We start from the raw sequence: 17,970 nt of genomic DNA, 5'->3' as shown, positions 1-17,970 counted from the left end.
ACACTGGGGCTTGAACAACCAACCTTCCAGGTCCCAGTCAGGCACATGAGCCACTAGGCTACAGGCTGATATAGGCCCCTCACCCCTCTCTGGAGATTCAGAAGGTGGCCGCCCGCTGCTGTTTCTTCCTCCGTCTTTAAATGAGGTCTTATGTGAGAGCCAACAAGCTTGTGCAGGCCTGAAGCAGCCGCTTCCCCCGCCATATATTTGTGCTGCTCTGAGGCGGGTATCCATGGACACGGTTTTTTAAGGGCCGAGACAAATAAAACGGACTTACGACACATACTTTGCGTTAAGCCCTCGTTCCAGTTTTACTGCGGCCCATCAATACTGACTTACTTACAGCCAGGGTAGGCTCGGATAACTCGGCAAGGAGATGTCAGCGAAATGACAATTTGTTGAATATCCAGACATGGTATGTTTTATATTGCTTTAATTGCCTAGGACAATGTATTAATAAAACAGTATTCTCAGGAAATGTGACATTGATGTTTGGGGTCATGGAATAATGCATATATACGGTACACTCGCCAAGAAATGAGGCACGGTTTGCCCAAAACCATGCAGGCTGAACTTGCTAAATGATGGCTAAAACACGCTTAGAAATGTAGACTCCCATCCAAGCAGTGCATCATCCTAAACCACCAATAATGTAACCACGGTTTACACAGGTGGGATAGGTGTGAACATCTGGTCCACACGTACTCCGCAGAATACAAATACTGGGGTGCTTCATCCTGCATGTTCGTGAGATAAATGCACCCTTCATCCAATAAAGATGAATGTCTCAGGGAAACTTGGTTACGTAGCGCCACAATTTGATAAAATACACAGAACATCACATTACACAATATATAACCTACTTTATTCTGTGTCTCCAAGGACATGCATTGAATTACTTATCAAGAAGAACTCAGACCAAGGTGGAACAAATCCTGCTTATAGTCCAAACAGGTATCGTAAAGAGGACTTACAATTGTACAGCGCATTACATTATGTTTCGAGGTAAACCACAGAGTGCAAACTGAGGCACTTTCATCTCTCGTCCTTCAAAAGACATTCCCTTTTCAAGGACACATTTACATGCATCCGCCACATCGAACCTAGTCTATTTACACCATTTCATAAATATGGAGAAAAAAGCGCATTTTATGACTTATTACATTACATTACATTACATTATTGGCATTTGGCAGACGCTCTTATCCAGAGCGACGTACAACAAAGTGCATACCCATAACCAGGGATAAGTTCGCTGAAAGACCCTAGAGGTAAGTACAATTTCAACTGCTACCTGTACAACAAAGATAAGGACAAGGGCCATTTTTTTTTTTTTTTTTTTTTTTTTTGAACAAACAAACAAACAAACGAGCAAAAGTGACCAAAGTTAACTATCCAAACACTGCTTACCTAGCCAACTAAAAATACCGATACACAAAGCAAGTCACAGAGACAACAATTAAGGTTCACAGGGAGGTAGGGAGGGATGGGGAGAGGTGCTGCTTGAAGAGGTGCGTCTTCAGCTTGCGCTTGAAGGTGGGGAGAGATTCTATAGTTCTGACCTCAACGGGGAGTTCGTTCCACCACCGTGGAGCCAGAACAGACAGTAGTCGTGAGCGTGAGGTGGAGGTTCTGAGAGGGGGAGGTGCCAAGCGGCCTGTGGAGGCTGAACGAAGAGGTCTGGTAGGGGTGTAGGGTCTGATGATTTTTTGCAGATAAGCTGGGGAAGACCCTTTAACTGCTTGGAAGGCTAGCACCAATGTTTTGAATTTGATGCGAGCCATGACAGGCAGCCAGTGGAGGGAAGTAAGCAGGGGGGTGACGTGTGAGTATTTGGGAAGGTTGAAGACCAGACGAGCTGCTGCATTCTGGATGAGTTGGAGGGGTCTGATGGCGGACGCTGGGAGGCCAGCCAAGAGGGAATTGCAGTAGTCCAGGCGGGACAGAACCATCGCTTGGACCAGGAGCTGGGTCGAGTAGGGGGTGAGAAAGGGGCGGATTCTCCGTATGTTGTAGAGGAAGAACCTGCAAGACCGGGTCACCGCCGCAATGTTCTCGGAAAGGGACAGTCTGCTGTCCATCACCACGCCGAGGTTCCTTGCACTGGGTGACGGCGTGAGTGTGGTATCCCCGAGAGAGATGGAGAGATCCAGATGGGGAGAAGTATTAGCAGGGATGAATATCATTTCAGTTTTACCTGGGTTGAGCTTTAGATGGTGGTTGTCCATCCAGCTCTGGATGTCCCTCAGGCAAGCAGAGATACGGGCTGAAACCTGCGTATCAGACGGCGGGAATGAGACGAAGAGTTGGGTATCGTCCGCATAGCAGTGGTAGGATAGCCCATGTGCAGTGATCACAGGGCCAAGGGAGCGAGTGTAGAGAGAAAAAAGAAGCGGGCCAAGGACTGAGCCCTGGGGAACCCCTGTGGCGAGGGGCCGAGGTGTCGATACCGAACCAGCCCAGGCAACCTGGAAGGAGCGACCAGAGAGGTAGGACTCAATCCAGTCCAGGGCTGTGCCACAGATGCCCGTTGCTGACAGGGCAGACAGGAGGATGGAGTGATCCACAGTGTCGAAGGCAGCAGAGAGATCTAGAAGAATGAGGATAGAGGAGAGGGAGGCTGCTCGTGCGGCATGAAGTGACTCACTGACGGAGAGGAGCGCAGTCTCTGTCGAGTGGCCCGATCTGAAGCCAGACTGATGGGGGTCTAGCAGGTTGTTGTTAGAAAACAAAGAAGAAAGTTGAGTAGAAGCAGCTCGTTCTATAGTTTTAGAAAGGAAAGGAAGAAGAGATACCGATGAATGAATTTGTAACATGACTGAACCCTGTCCAATCCAGACGTGCTGACTTGGACTACAGTCACTCAACCAAGTCATCCGTGACCCCCGGTTCAACACTATATTTCCCTTTAGAAATCAACTGTGAAATCAACCTGGACACCATAATTCAGTGAAGGCGTGCAAAAGTACAGATGGGGTAAATGACACGACGGACGGTTATGAAGAGATAAGCTTCTGAAATCACATTCAGACGGTGTTGCGGTTTAATCATTGGAGAAGAACGCTGATGCGAGGACTTTATTACATCACGGCGGTCCCGGTGACGAGCGCTCCGGAGGGGCAACGGGAGTCCATCACTTTGAAGGCATTAAGGGATTGTTGACGGTGACAGATTGAGTTCTGGCCCCAGTCTTCTCCAAAGGAAGGGTCTTTGTGTTTTCATTACATTACTGCCAAGGCCTTGTCCAGAATGCAGAATAGATGGATGAGAGGTTGAGAAAAAGAGAGGAAAGCCTGGTGCGTAAGAGCAGGTGTTCCAGCAGCCAGCATGTGTGTTCGCCCAGTCTCCCATTGCAATACGTTAGCTACATCTACTAACTACACTAACTTAGCAAGTGATGGGGATTCAAAATAGCAAACACAAGGGGCGGCCTGTAGCCCAGTAGCTAAAGTACATGACTGGGACCAGGATGGTTGGTGGTTCAAGCCCCAGTGTAGCCATGATAAAATCCGCACTGTTGTTGGGCCCATGAGCAAGGCCCTTAACCCCGCATTGCTCCAGGGGGGATTGTCCACTGCTTAGTCGAATCAGCTGCATTGTAAATCGCTTTGGATAAAAGCATTAGCTAAATAAAAATATACTATTATCATAAATAATTAAACTGTACCCTATGTCAATTTAAAAGGATCTATGCATATGAACATCCAAAGCAGGAATGCACACTCTCCTTAAAATTAAAGCTGATGATTGCTGATGATATTGTTGAATGCTTAAAACTTGGCTGATTGCAATGCCCCATATTAAAATGCATTACAGCTGAATGTTTAAGTCTGTAGTGTTACAATGCCAATTTGAACAATGGAACAGAGCTTAAAAAAGCTCAAATTAAAATGACACTAAAGCATTTAAATAAAATACATTTTGTTGGTTGCAGCAAAGAAGAAAGTGAAAATTCCCAGATTGGATTAATCTCTAAACCAAATTAATTATCCATTTCAATATTAAAGTGATACTGTGAATAGTATTATCAAGCTTTGCAGTTTGGAGATGAAAATAAAATTTGATATGGCTTTGATGAAGACTTTAAATCAAGTTTTAAAACTTCTGAAAGACTAAGGATTCTCTAAACCCTAGAGGATGCTAAAACCAAGAATTGCAATTATTCAGTTCAATGAATGGTACCTTTTACAATGAAATATAGCATCATAAGAAATTATACCATAGATATATACCATTATGCAAAAAAAAGATCCTGAGTAGCAAGTTAACAAAAAAAGAAAACATATTAGCCGTATCATGCTTCCATTGCTATACACTTAATTTCGAAATGTAGTATTACATTGCCGTCATTGAGGAGTTCCTGTCTGTGGGCTCTCGTTGCCTATATTCCGTTCACAGCGCAGCATACAGAACCTCAAATAACATTTAGATAAGTGATTGTGAAACCAATTAATGTCAGCAGCGAGACCATTTCTATCATTTTCAAAACTTGAAGCCCCTTCCGGTACCCAAGGAAAATGTATTGCCGCAGAGGTGCGAGGCTGATTAAAAAGAGGGATGGTACATTAGCCTGTCTTTCTGTGGGCAAGACAATTTGTCTTACTTACCCGCGTGCAAGGCTAAAATTAATGTTTGCTTACACAGCCGTCAAATGTGACAAACAAAGGATATCATATTTTGCAACGTGGAATTAGGCTGAGGAGGAGGTTCAGCACAGGGTGAGCACTCCTGGGGGTCGTGGTCAGAGGAGACGCTGGAGCAAGTGGCCGGAGGCCATGTTGCACGCCGGTCTCCGTGGAGACCTGGGCTCTACCCAGAACATCTCATTTGTGGCCTGGGTGTTGCAGCTTTCAAAGAAAAGTCATTTCGACCGAGAGACCACAGGCTTCCCTGACAGTGCTTCTTGAATTCTGATTGCTAGTATATTGCATGACCTCTGACCTGGAAGAGCAAACCCATCTCAGCAGTGTGTCCCGAGTATTGCCGCGGCAAAACAGGTCTGGTTCGCAAAGGTCTTTTCATCTCTTTTTTTTTCTTTTCCATTCCTTCATATCTGAATTTATATACAGGGCATGTTTTTAGTGTTTTTTATTATTATTATTATTATTTTTTTATATCCCCAAGTCAACCTACACAAAACAAATCCCAATGCTCTTGATTATAATGAAATGAGTATCTGTATAAATTCCAAAATGCTGTTCTTCCTCAAGTCACACAATTGAAGATAAAAATATGTTCTTTTGAATATACACATAGTGTATTTAATGGGATAAGCTGTGTGTGCATGTGAGCATAAGTGATAAAACAACAATACTGCCAATACTAAAATCACTTGAATGTTACAGACGCTAATATTTGAACACTTAACTGCAAATGTTACATATTTACTAGTACATAAAGATACAGCAGAAAGCATTAAAATGATGTTCTGGAGTACAGTACTGCTGTCTTTACTGTACAATCAGTGCCTCGTACAGTTGAGCATCTAAACCTATCAGAGGTCGAGGACTCCTCAAAGCCTAGGACCTCTGCCAATCAGAGGCCAAGGGTCAAAGTGCATGATGAGCAGAAAGACCCTATCGATGTCCAAATTCCAATGATGAGCTTGTGTGCCGCTCTCCCAGAAATTCCATTCTGAGATAAACTAGACATTCAACTGAAATGAGAAGGAACAGAAACGGCAATGCGTTTATGCGGAAAAGGGTTTGCTCGTTATTAACGCGGTTGGTCATCCGTGACCTAACAGCCACTGATCCAGGCCTTTCACCAAATGTAGCGTGCCTTAATTGCCATTTTCATGTTTGTCAGTCACAGGCCCGAACTCCATCTGCCACCCTTTCGATGCCTTCGGGACATCATTAAGACCATTCAATAAAACAACTATTAAATCCGCTTATACAGCTATGCAGCGGCCAATATAAACGTGCAATGCACAGAATATGAGAGAGAGGGGGGCATTTCCTGTTCTTAATCACCGGCACGAGATATGGAGTTCTTATATCACTATATACATATATATATATATAAATAATTTACAGCAAAATGATTATCAAAGATGACAAGATCCCAGTACAATTATGAAGAGAGATAAGGATAGTAATTGCAGATTATGTAGGAGTGTGATTAATGGGTTGGCGACTGCTAGGCGATGACAGCTTGGTTACAGGTGCTTCGGTATGCATATCTACTCAGAACATGTTCATTCTGGAGCCAACAGACAGTCTGCCGAAAGCGCTCGGCTGCCACTGCTGCCTGGGAATCTAATCTAGAAAAATATTTTCCTAAAGGCACCAAATTCTTTCAGTAACAATGACTGGCACCCTTAGTTTTTTAAAGCGCATCTGACATGGGAAAATGTCCGCAACAACATTGTGCGAGAGGGGATAGAAGCTGCCAGAAGCAGCTTGCCTGCTGAAACCGCTAATGTACAGGCATTTATTCAGATCACAACGCGCTGAAAATGTTATACGTCTTCCTCCGTTGCGCGAGCAACCCGGTTTCGCAAACACGGGAGAAAAATCAAACAGGCCCGGACGACGCCGCATACGTTTTACGAGACAAACTGTAAACTTCCGCCGATAAAACTGCGAAGGGGGGGAGAGAGCGGGAAGCTAGATCGAAATTCGCGTAAACCGCAGAATGGGCGGCTCGGGCGAGGATGTGCCGTATTCTTGGCGAATTAATCTTATCAAAGTTGTTATTCTCAGCAGTCAAATTACAGTCAGCCCAGGAGCTGGTCTCCTGACACTGGGCACCGTGGGCCGTGTCATAAGTGTCATACAGACATCTAATTACACTTTAGTCTCTGAGCCCGGCACACGCTGAGAGATAAACCTTCAAAGGCAGTACGAGATGGGGGATACTGTGAGAGCGAATGCTCGCGCATAGTTTCGTCTCTGGAACAAGATTACTTTGAAGTGTTTCCATGGAGCAGGTGCAGTGGCCTAATAATGCCCTCAATAGAAGAGACACTTGGCTTTAGCCTTCATTCAAACATCTCGCCGACTCGAGTGTAAGGTCTGCTTTTTCAAATTAGCAGCCATTTAAGGGATGCTTGTCTCAGATTTAAGAGAGGTCAATGACGCATCAGCAGGGCGGCGGTGGTGATACACTGCTGTGATGTTAAACCCGCAGACCACTCATCTGTAAAACAAACGTCGAGATCTGGCACCCGGGGGTTAAGTGCGCTCGTAACCAGAAGGTTGCAGTTTCTATTCTCAGGTGTGAAAATCCCGGTAATACGATAGCACTGAATCAGCCCAGACAATAGAGGGTCACAGATTAAAACACCATCTGCTGAGTCAAGCCAAAGAACTAGCAAGCGGGAAAATTCTGCAGTATTCAGCACAACCATATCCATGTAACCAGAGGATACATATTACATACTGTAAGCCACAGAAACTAGGATACAATGCGGAGGCACAAAGTAATCAGGTTCAAACACAGCCAATAGAATCACCACAGGCCACAGTAACATGATGGCTCAATTTAAAATGGAAAAGGGTATTTAAATGTACAGTGCAAGTAATTTGTATTACATAACTGTGTGTGCACATGAAATCATATTTAAAAATGAATTCACACCTCAAGGTATGCACACATCAAGGTATATGATATGTCTATTACATTGAACATACAGGAGTGAAATTAAATGCAGTACATGTACTCATAAATAAAAAATGTATTGCACTGCAAACACATTTATAGTGATTATAGGCAGATCTTAATATGACATTATTCCTTGCATGTTCTTTTCTCTGCATGGCGGTAAAATGAACAACAGAATGCAATTTGCCTGAACAGCATATAACAATCTTGCTACCTTTTATCTGTCTTCAGCCAACTGTGATTATAATACAAAAGGATCCAGCGTGGCTCCATAAATAATAATTGAATAATAAGTAGCATAAAGGTACAAAAACATCATTTCAGGGAGTGCCTAAGCGCTCATTGATTAAACACAGCAGAATAAAAAGAGCCAACAAAGAGCTGCGATTTCCACTGTGACTGCAGCCCCAGTTATCAGTGATGACACACACATTCATCTACACATGCCTATACTCACACACAGACACACACACGTCCGTGCTCTCAGATCCACACATTTTCGCAAACCCACTCCCACCCAGACACACACACGCATGCACTTACACTCACACACACACACACATACACGTCTATGTTATAAAGTGGGGACTGTCACTCTAGACCTGCCATGAGTGGACTATAGTTTCTGCAATTATTTTCAAAAAATGTAGTTTCAAGCTCATTCTTCATGTTGTTTATTGATATTTAACTAATGTTTAAAAAAAACAAACAAGTGGGGACGTGAACGACGTCTACCTACCAAAGTGGAGACTTAACAAGCCTACAGTAGGACTATTGACGTGCTTTCCGCAAAGGCTTGGTTTCTTTCAAGAATGGACAATGCTTGTAATGGATAATGGACAATAATGGATACTGTCCCCTCTTGGGGGATGCGTAATGAAACCATGGTCGCCTGTTAGATAGGTATACAAGAGCACACACTCATAGTCACACACTCACACTGAGACACACACACACACAGACACACACACACACACATACACACCCACTCACACAGTAACACACAGACACACAGACACATAGACACACACAAAGAGAACACAACGCATCCGTGCCCCCCACTGGGAATAAACTGAAAGGCGGGGGAAGCACTGCTTCAGAAGAGCGGAATGAGGCCTCGGGCCTACCGAGAGCCTGCTTATCCACAGCCTTTAGGGTGTGCGCCAGCCACGGACCGATGTTCTGTCAAATTGGCTTTTTATGCTCCAATAAGCCTGGGAAACCTCGAGAGGGGTTTAAACAATCACCGTTGAGCCAGTTCACCGTAGGGTGGCTATCCTGCTTCAGTAGTGGTGCGCGGAGCTTAAGTGGAACACAGCTAGACAGACTACCCATACCCAGCATGTCAGAAAGCACCAGGACAGAGGACGTATCAGGACCGCTCACACACCTTAATTGAAATTTAAAGGCGTTAATTTCCGCGCGTAATTTAATTACCGTGATTAGACGATGACCGGCAGTACGTAGCATTGTGTGTTTTCATTTTGAAAACGCTCCCCAGAGAGGCGTCCAAACAGAGTATGAAATACTGCTGTGCTCATAGCTTTTCGGATGCCTCATAGCGCCCGGCAATTCGCGATGTGACAGAGCAGCGTCGCTCCACGCCCCCTTCCGACATGCTCCGGGACACATCTTCACATCCCATTTACTTAAAGCATTACACCTCTATTAATATAACTGGAGAGAAAGCATCAATTATTCACAAAAAGGAAATAGATTTTATAGCTGAAAGTACATCGTTTCAGCAGAGGAGCGCTCCTGGGTTCGGTGAAAAACACACTTTGCGGTTCGCCGTCGGCGACGGAAGGGAGGGGCCGCGTCACGTGGAATCGGGGATGGGGAAAAAAAACGAAATGCGGGGGTCGGCGGAATAAAGGTGACGGATAATGGAACCCTTTTACAGACCGGACTCCCATCAGGCCTGGGGCCTCCCGTGGAGAGAGGGCCCGGCTCTACTTTACGGTCGCGTCTCCTCCGGCGGGGCCCGCGAGAAAGGCTCAATCGACAGAGAGGGATCTGAGCCGCCTACTCCACATAAACAAGACGCTCGGAGCGCACGGTAGATCAGGGGGAGAGAGGGAAGGGAACAGAGGAAGAGGGGCGAATGCAGCATGTGGAAAACTACCGCTGAGCTGTGAAGAGAGGCAATTCTCCCTGTGAATATAGCCTATAATCACAGGGCTGAGAGCAGTGATCATGATAACCGCACTGCTAACAGCTGAGTGGTTACAGGGCAATAATCACAATACTGTTACAGCTGCTTCTAATAATATTCATATAATAACAGATATAACACTGATAATAATACAACATTATATTAACACCACTACTGCTACTACTACTACTGCTACTGCTACTATCACTACCGCTACCACTACCATCCTCTACTCCTACTCAAATGGCAAATGGTAATTGGTTGGCATTTATATAGCGCTGTACAATTGATGCTTCTCATTCACCCTTTCATACACACACTCACACACCAACGGCGATTGGCTGCCATGCAAGACACCGACCAGCTCGTCAGGAGCATTTGGGGGTTAGGTGTCTTGCTCAGGGACACTTTGACACAGCCTGGGCGGGGGATCGAACCGGCAACCCTCCGATTGCCAGACGACTGCTCTTACTGCCTGAGCCAATGTCACCCCTAGTCATACCTAGTAATACTCCTTCCTGTATTACTATTATTACTCAAGGAAGTATTGATACTTCAAATAATAATGTTATTATTAGTAGTATTTTTCCTAATGTGTCCCTGTATATTGGCACAGATTGCTGGGTCATAATGAATGGGTGGTCCAGGTGAATGAGCATGGACAGCAGATACCAGCAGGGGCACTGCAGCACAGGAGTGGGTAATCAATGCAAGAACACTCAGCGCAAACATAGCTCCGGCACTTATGAGCCATTACAGAGAAGAGAAAGCCAAGAAAGCTTTTTAACAAACATAAGATTTTCAGATTTATGTACACATAATACTATGTCTGGGAAAAAACACATTTTCGCATTTATTATTTTTTATGAGCTTAGGTACACCGTTCAAATTACTGTATCAGCAAATTTCCCTGCAAGAATTTTACTGTTACTAGCCGTTGTGCCATGACAGATAGTAACAGGATTGGGGAACCAAGAGTTATATGTTGGACCCACAACACTATTGTGTGCATGTGTGTTTGTGTGTGCGCATGCATGCATGCTTGTCCTGAATGAATTAAGCAAAGTACTTCCCAGTGAAAGTTCGAATATTTGTTCAATCTTACAGAAAAGACAGACAGTGATCCATAATTGTGTTCCCCTCCTGTCACTTTCCCAGACTGAAATACATGTTGTTTTCTGCTGTTGTAGAAATGGCTAAATAAATGCACTTTGGATGATTGCAGTTTCAGTAAGCTGAACAGGTATTCTTTTTGTTCAATCTGGCTTGAACAATCTGTGTTTGTACCACAATAATAACCAAGGACAAAACATACCAAAATTCTCTTTTAAAAAGCTTCTGCAAGCTTGCTTACGCAAGCAAAGCTCACCACTTTGCAGTTACTACAATCTTCCAAATCCCTAGTTCATTAAAGACCCAATTACTGCACTGCAATACTGAAGCCATACCAGTGTTTCCAGAACAAGCGCACAGAAAACTGGCAGAGCAGTGGTCGGAGATCTCCGTTTTACCTATATACACTTCAGGTCAGATTTAATCAGACCTTATGCAAAATGTTTTGGCACCACCAACAATTGGTACAAAACAAATGCTATGACCATTCATCGGTGCTGTTATTAGCACAGAGTGCGCTAAACGACTTTGCACATGCTTACGGTTTTCATGAATCTCTGTCGGGCCCCGAACCGGACTGTTGCCTCTCTCCACAACATCAGCAAAGCAAGGGTACCCCAGAGTCATGGACGCTAAAGAAGAGTGAGAAGTGACCTGCCAAAAAAGTTGATGCGGCAGCCGAGCAAAGGCACTTTTCCAATTCTCACTTAGCACTGGGCCCGGTATCGACCGCACCGACCTCCGGCTCGGAGGGGAAGAACATTCGAACGACAAGCACGCGGCTCGAGAAAGACGACGCACACTTTCTTACAACGATGTTACAAATGCACTGCAAACGAAACAAAAATAAGTCAGTCTTAATAAGTATCTTATAACAAGACTTATGTTTAGACTTGAAACCTTATTGCTTTCACTTTTTGCTAAGTGAGACAAAAAAATGCAAACGAGGTGAGAAGAAAGTTTGTCGCATTTCAATGAGGTGAGAAAAGTTCACTTGACCAGCAAACAGCAACTTAAAACAAGCTAATATTTTCAAATTGAGAAAAGAAAAATAGGTTCTTAAGTCTTATTACAAGACAACCATTGTCTGCAGTGTGACACTCGGACAGATTTCCATGCTAACATCAGCACATGAATATGGACCGGGAAGCATTTAAAAAAAATAAATGGGACAAAATTACTTCTTAGCACTGCTGTGGAATATCTGGATAAATTTTTTAGCAAATTTTCTATTCCTTCCGAATCAGACTGCACTGAAAATAAGAGATGAAAAAAAGCTAAGTTTAGCATCTGCACAGCATGAGGCTCGCATTCTCTGATATGAATGTCAATACGCGAGCAGCTTTTGTATTATTTATAGGAAGTGACAGCAAAGAGGCTTGAGTCAGTGTTTGCTTACAGCTTTGAGCCCTAGTGATTGGCTGATTGGTTTCCCAGAACACCAGGGTCTCTCTATCGACAATGGATACAACAGACATGAAAAAAAATACCACCAAATTAGCACGGCGCATCTGACCTACTGGACAAAATGCTGTAGGTACTACTTAAAGTGCTGCTGTGCACACAAACAGCATTCAGAGAAAGAAAAAACACCCACAATAGAGCATCCAGCGGCAGCCCACGGGTGCAGGCGCATCTTTCGCTTACGAAAACAAGAGCTGGGAACCGCGGCCGCGCGCTTCCCGGCGACACCCCGTTAATGTCAGCAAATTCATTAGGGCTCCGGGCGGCGGACGCCCCGCGCGTCTACCGATGTTTCCCGGCGCTACACGTGTCATTTGCCTGGCCGGCGAAGCGCGGTTCAATTAGGCTCCGACGCCCGGCTCCGCTCAGTGGGGGGAGACAATTAAGGCTCCGTCGCCGCTCCGGTCCCGCCAACGCCGCTAACTAGACGCTGACGGACAGGTTGAAAGGATGAGTCGCGGAGAAAGAAAGAAAAAAAAAAATAATAAACTTCAGCGGGAGGAAGCCGGTGCTGGTGAGGGGGAGGGAGGGGTTTTGTTGAGTGAGGTTTGGTGTCCTAAATAGTCCTGCGGAGATGCACGGGCCCCGTGGGACGTCCAGAGTGGTGGTGAGAGAGGAGGAGGAGCGGAGGAGGGAAACGTCAAAAGTCTGTAAACATTATTCTCTTTCTCTCTCTTTCCCTTCTCTCACGCGCTTTCTCTTTCTCTCTCACACACACACACATTTGTTCTCTCTCACACACACTCGCTTTCTCTCTCTCTCTCACATACACACACACACACACACACACACACACACACACACGTGCGCAGAAGTCAATAAAAATAATGTGGTAGGATGAATCCAATAAAAATAAAACACAGCAGTTTATCATGTCTTTGAAGCATTCCAGCCCCCTGGTTTATATAACGTCTCTCTGACAACGAGGTAACGGAGAATACTGCTTCAGCTGACAAGATAAGGAGGTCTTCACTGTTGAGTACACCAGCTGTAGCAGCTACGCGCATTGGACTTTCCCCGACAGCACCCCCCCCCCCCCCCCAACCCAAATCCCCCCCCCCCCCCCCCCCCCCAACCCAAATCCCCCCCCCCCCTCTCTCTCTCCCTCCCTCCCTACTTCCATCCTCTCACCCCTCCCCCCACCACCACCACCACCCCCGTTCCCTCCCACTCACTCTTCGTCCCTCCCTCACACACACACACACACACACACACACACACACACACACGCGCGCGCACACCCACGCGCACACACACGCTCTCTCACACTCACACGCCGGGACTGCAGCAGCAGGATGGAGAGATCGTGCGTGCGCGCCTGGTCTCGGTGCGAGCCGGAGCTGTGATTGCGTCTCTCTCTCGCCCGCTCTCGGAGAGAGGAGCCGGAGTGAGGGGTTGGGAGGGAGTGGGGGGGGGGGGGTGAAGAGGAGAGAGGAGAGAGGAGAGGAGAGCCTCAACCTCTCCGCGCTCACTGGAATCTCTCTCCTGCCCGTCGGTGCTGGAGCTAGCCGACGCGCGACGACCGTTACGACTGCTGCCCCCCCGTCGCTGCCATGTCTCCACCGCGGAACGTCTCCTCCTCGGGCTGAGCTCCTCTAACCTGCTCCGTCGGACATGCGCTGGCATCGCTCAGGATCTCTGCCATCTCGTCCTCTCAGTCACTGATCCGCTCCTCAAGGTAAGTCACTTTTGGCTCCTGCTTTATATTCGACTCCGGTCACGAGCACTCGATCCGGGTCGGCTGGAATCCGCGACTAGACCCAGACCCTTAGGTGGACGGGCTGTCGGTTCTGTTGTGGGGGGGAGAGGGGGCTGGGTCCATTCCCACTTTGGTGGCTTTGAAAAAATGGGGGGGGGGACCTCACCTTCCCTCCTGGGGGGGGTTTGCGTTGGTTGGTCATCAGGTGCGTCGAGCACTTTGCTCGCTTTCATGATGTATTGTGGCGGTCGCACCCACGCACTAAGTTTCGGCCAAAGAAAGACGGCGGGTTAAAAAGTTGACGTGAACGAGGTGCTATGGTCTCCTTGGGTTTGAATGTGGAACGCGGTCCGGGTAATGACATGTTTATTACGTGCTAGTTACGTGTTAATTGCCTGTTCGTGTCTGTTGCATTTTCAACGTGGTCATGAAGTCTGTAGCCATCGTGTTTAAAAAAAACAAAAAAAAAACACTGGCATGATGCTGCATTTTTGAGGTGCAGAAGCCTGGGAACCATGCAGACGTGTCCAAAGCCTTAGCCAATCAAACTCTAATAGAACAAAATGAAAACAATAGTGATGCAGCAGTTTGTATTCATGGCGTTAACGCGGAGAGGCTCGTCAGTCACAGAGACAAGGCAACGGTAATCGTGAGTTAAATAATAACGAGAAGAGGGTGAAGCATCTGATGGAGGGCGCTCCTTAGAACTAGAGTAATCAGGAGTAATGGCATGTGTGAACCTCTATTCATGTTGAGGCTCTAAGGATGAGAAACTCCCCTAGCCAGCCCCCCCCCCCCCCCACACATGCACACATACACACATACAGTCCAGAAGGAATACAGTCTTCCATATTGAGCTTTTGCTGAACTTGTTTTTAATTCATTCATTGTGAGCAACAGTGTGGAAAAGGGAAGCACAGACAGACTGTGCCCATAGCGTTGCCCATTGTGGATCTGTTGTCACGGATCTAGGATCAGTAGTCATCGCACCATGCATCTCTGCTGGTGTGACCTGTGCAGCCCTCCTATCTCAAGCAGAATGAACATGAGACAAACACTGACAAAGACAGAGGAAGAGATAGAGATAAAAAGGTAGATGGAAAGACCGAACAACAGTAAGAGAGGGACATTAGCATGGGGAAGGGGACCGACTTATGACAGAGATGGACGGACAGAGATGCAGAGAGAGACAGAGAGAGGGATGCGCAGATAGAGGAACTGATAGAAGCTAAAACGGAGAGAGTCGGCGACTGACCGAGGGAGAAAGAGAGCGGGAAAGATGGATTGAAAAGCAAAGTAAAAAAAAAAAAAAAAAGCAGGGAGACGGAGAGCAGCAGAGCGGAAAGCGCGCCGGCGGCACGCAACCCTCTCCGCTGTGCGCCAGGAGAGCGTGAGCCGCCTGAGGATGGCGAGGGGGACCGGGGTCCGGAGAGGGACCCGTAAGAGCCGCGGTTCCCCATGAATAATGGACGGGCGTCTTTCGGACGGCGCGCGGCGAGGGCCCCCTCATTCATCCGAAAAAGAAATGGCCCGCCCGCCAAGGTGCGAGCGCTTTTCCGCCGCGGCCAGATGTTGCCTTTCATGTGCTAATGGGATTATTTATTATGGCTGCCGGACTTGGTGGACGGCCATGGTGAAGCGTGCCTGGATTGACCACGCGTGGCAGAAGAGCTGTCGCCGTATCAGACACTCGGTACCACCAGGGCTCTAGACTACAGACTACAGACTACCGCTACAGACCTGCAGGGAGGCCAGAGTTAACTGCTTTTTAAACATTTGACCGTGTAACCACTGGCCCCATGCAGGAAATTTGATGCGTCCTGCAGGTTGTGTTGCACCAGGCGGCCGTCGACCAGGCGGCCATCGACCATGCAGCGAACATGACGGCTTCGTAGCCGAATGTCAAACGTTTAAACGAATGTCCGGCAGTCGTTTCGTAGTTGCGTTTCTACCCCCGGGGCCTACCCAAGGTCTCTCAATATCAACAGAGAGGACGTTGCGACAGGTGAAGGCCCTGGGGACCCCGAACAATGCGTACCCCACACCTCCCGCCACGCCCGTCAAGAAGGTGCGTCCTCATTGGCCCCTTCTCACACCAACGTGCCATAGAATGGCCAATCGGAGCATCGAACTACACAAGGGCATTCAGACTTGCACATGGCTTGAACAGTGTGCCCAGCATTACGTGCATGGAAGAGGACTCTTCCTCTGTAGTGGTGAGAGAACAGGGTCTCTCTAAGAGCAGAAGCAGATGGCAAAAGCAGGGTCTCTCTTATCACACGTCCTCTCCGAAAGCACTCTGGCCTAATGACGCCTGAGGAACAGCCTTCTGTGGCAGATATCAATCTGGCGGGGGGGATGGCGGTCGTTCAATACATCTTCCCAGCAATTTGGAGGGAGAATTTCATTATATCGCATGGCTGCTTGTCCAGGATGGCTTACATATCATGCGACTCATTTACAGAGCCAGGCTCTGAGCTAAGCACCCCTCAGCTACGGTAGCATTTGTTCCCATAACCGCTAAGTGAAGGATCCTGGCACCACGCTACCTTATTATCCCAGATACATTCACAGCCAACTGTCACGACTACAATGACACGCGCGCGTCTATATCGAGCCACGGTGCCAGAAAACACAGCGGATTTTCCAATAACATCTTCTCTGAAACGCTTTACAGCAGCGAGCTCCTCTTCAAGGCTGCGATACCACACTGAGGTGACACTGAAGGTTTTGATGCACATAAAAAAATGTGTGAGTACACACACACACACATCCATAAATGAAACTGTGTCCTATAGATTATCCATATTCTTGAGAGAGAATAGACCAGTTTCACTCCCAAATGGCTCCCCTTTCTATTTGCTTTGAATCACTCTGCTCAATAAGTAAATGTAGACCGATTGCCTCTCAGAAGACCGATTACCGATCACCCCTTACTGATGACTGTGCTTTAATAGCAGATGTGTAGTAGAAAGAAGACCAAACGCAGGGCTGTGTGGGAAAACAAATCGGCCATGAGGGAAAAGTAGCAGACGAAAGTGAAGAAGTGCTTTGTCATTAAAATGGAGGGTGAAGTTGTCATATCAGAAACATCTAAAAAGCCCCCCTGGTAGAGAACTTTCCAGACCCTGGCCAATAACACACTTAAATTCTGCTGCTTAGGTAGCTGAAAGCTATCAGATTCTATTCAAAACACATCATAATGCACCAGTCCTCCCAGCCAATCACCCACCACAGTCCTGCCTGTATGGAACTTATTTAGACCAATGAAGAAATACATATACTGTGGCACAATTAGACTTCTGTCCTCTAGAATTTTATGACAAAGCTATTGTGTCACAATAATAAATAAAAGCTAAATTTATGGTGCACTGAAATGTTATTTGAATGTGCATCCTTTGAGGTAAGCTACTCAAAAGTATTGGGGATAAATGTAATATAATCTTTAGAAAACACAATTATTACTGTGTTTTGTAATAATAATTATATGTATTGTGATTTATTGATATTCATAATGCTTTCGAAACAATGATTAATATTATTATGAAAAATTGCAGAATTGACACTATAAGCCAAATGGAAAATGCCTAGACATACTTAAGTGGGGGAGCAATCTAAATGTAACACAAGTATAAATGACCTATCACAGCTAGAGAAGCAATCCCTGGAAGCCTTGTCAAATTAATGTATGCATGTCAAAGGGTCACATCTTATAGCATTAGTCTGCCATTAACTGGAGAAGGATTTACTCTGCTTACAGTCAGGCTAAAGCGCCATCAACCACACACCGGGACAAGAACATCATTCATTCTGCCAATCACCCTTAGACAGACAGACAGACAGACAGACAGACAGACACACACAGACGCACGAATGCTCATACATGCACAGACACACACATACAGACGCATGAATGCATATGCATGCACAC

General features: G+C 46.3%; 2 protein-coding genes across 2 annotated transcripts in view; one reads left to right on the top strand and one right to left on the bottom strand.

The window, feature by feature from the left end:
- dock1 (dedicator of cytokinesis 1) overlaps positions 1-17,970 on the bottom strand; it is a 254,821-nt gene that overhangs the window by 111,575 nt on the left and 125,276 nt on the right. The gene's annotated exons all lie outside the window — the stretch shown is intronic.
- LOC133115426 (inhibitory synaptic factor 2A) overlaps positions 13,904-17,970 on the top strand; it is a 30,514-nt gene continuing 26,447 nt past the window's right edge. Inside the window, exon 1 of the mRNA XM_061225338.1 lies at positions 13,904-14,018. The gene's annotated coding sequence lies outside the window, so the exon portion shown is untranslated. The remainder of the gene's footprint in view (positions 14,019-17,970) is intronic.

This window comes from Conger conger, chromosome 2, assembly GCF_963514075.1.
Source record: "Conger conger chromosome 2, fConCon1.1, whole genome shotgun sequence".
NCBI lineage: Eukaryota > Metazoa > Chordata > Actinopteri > Anguilliformes > Congridae > Conger > Conger conger.
This window is presented reverse-complemented; position numbering and strand designations above follow the sequence as displayed.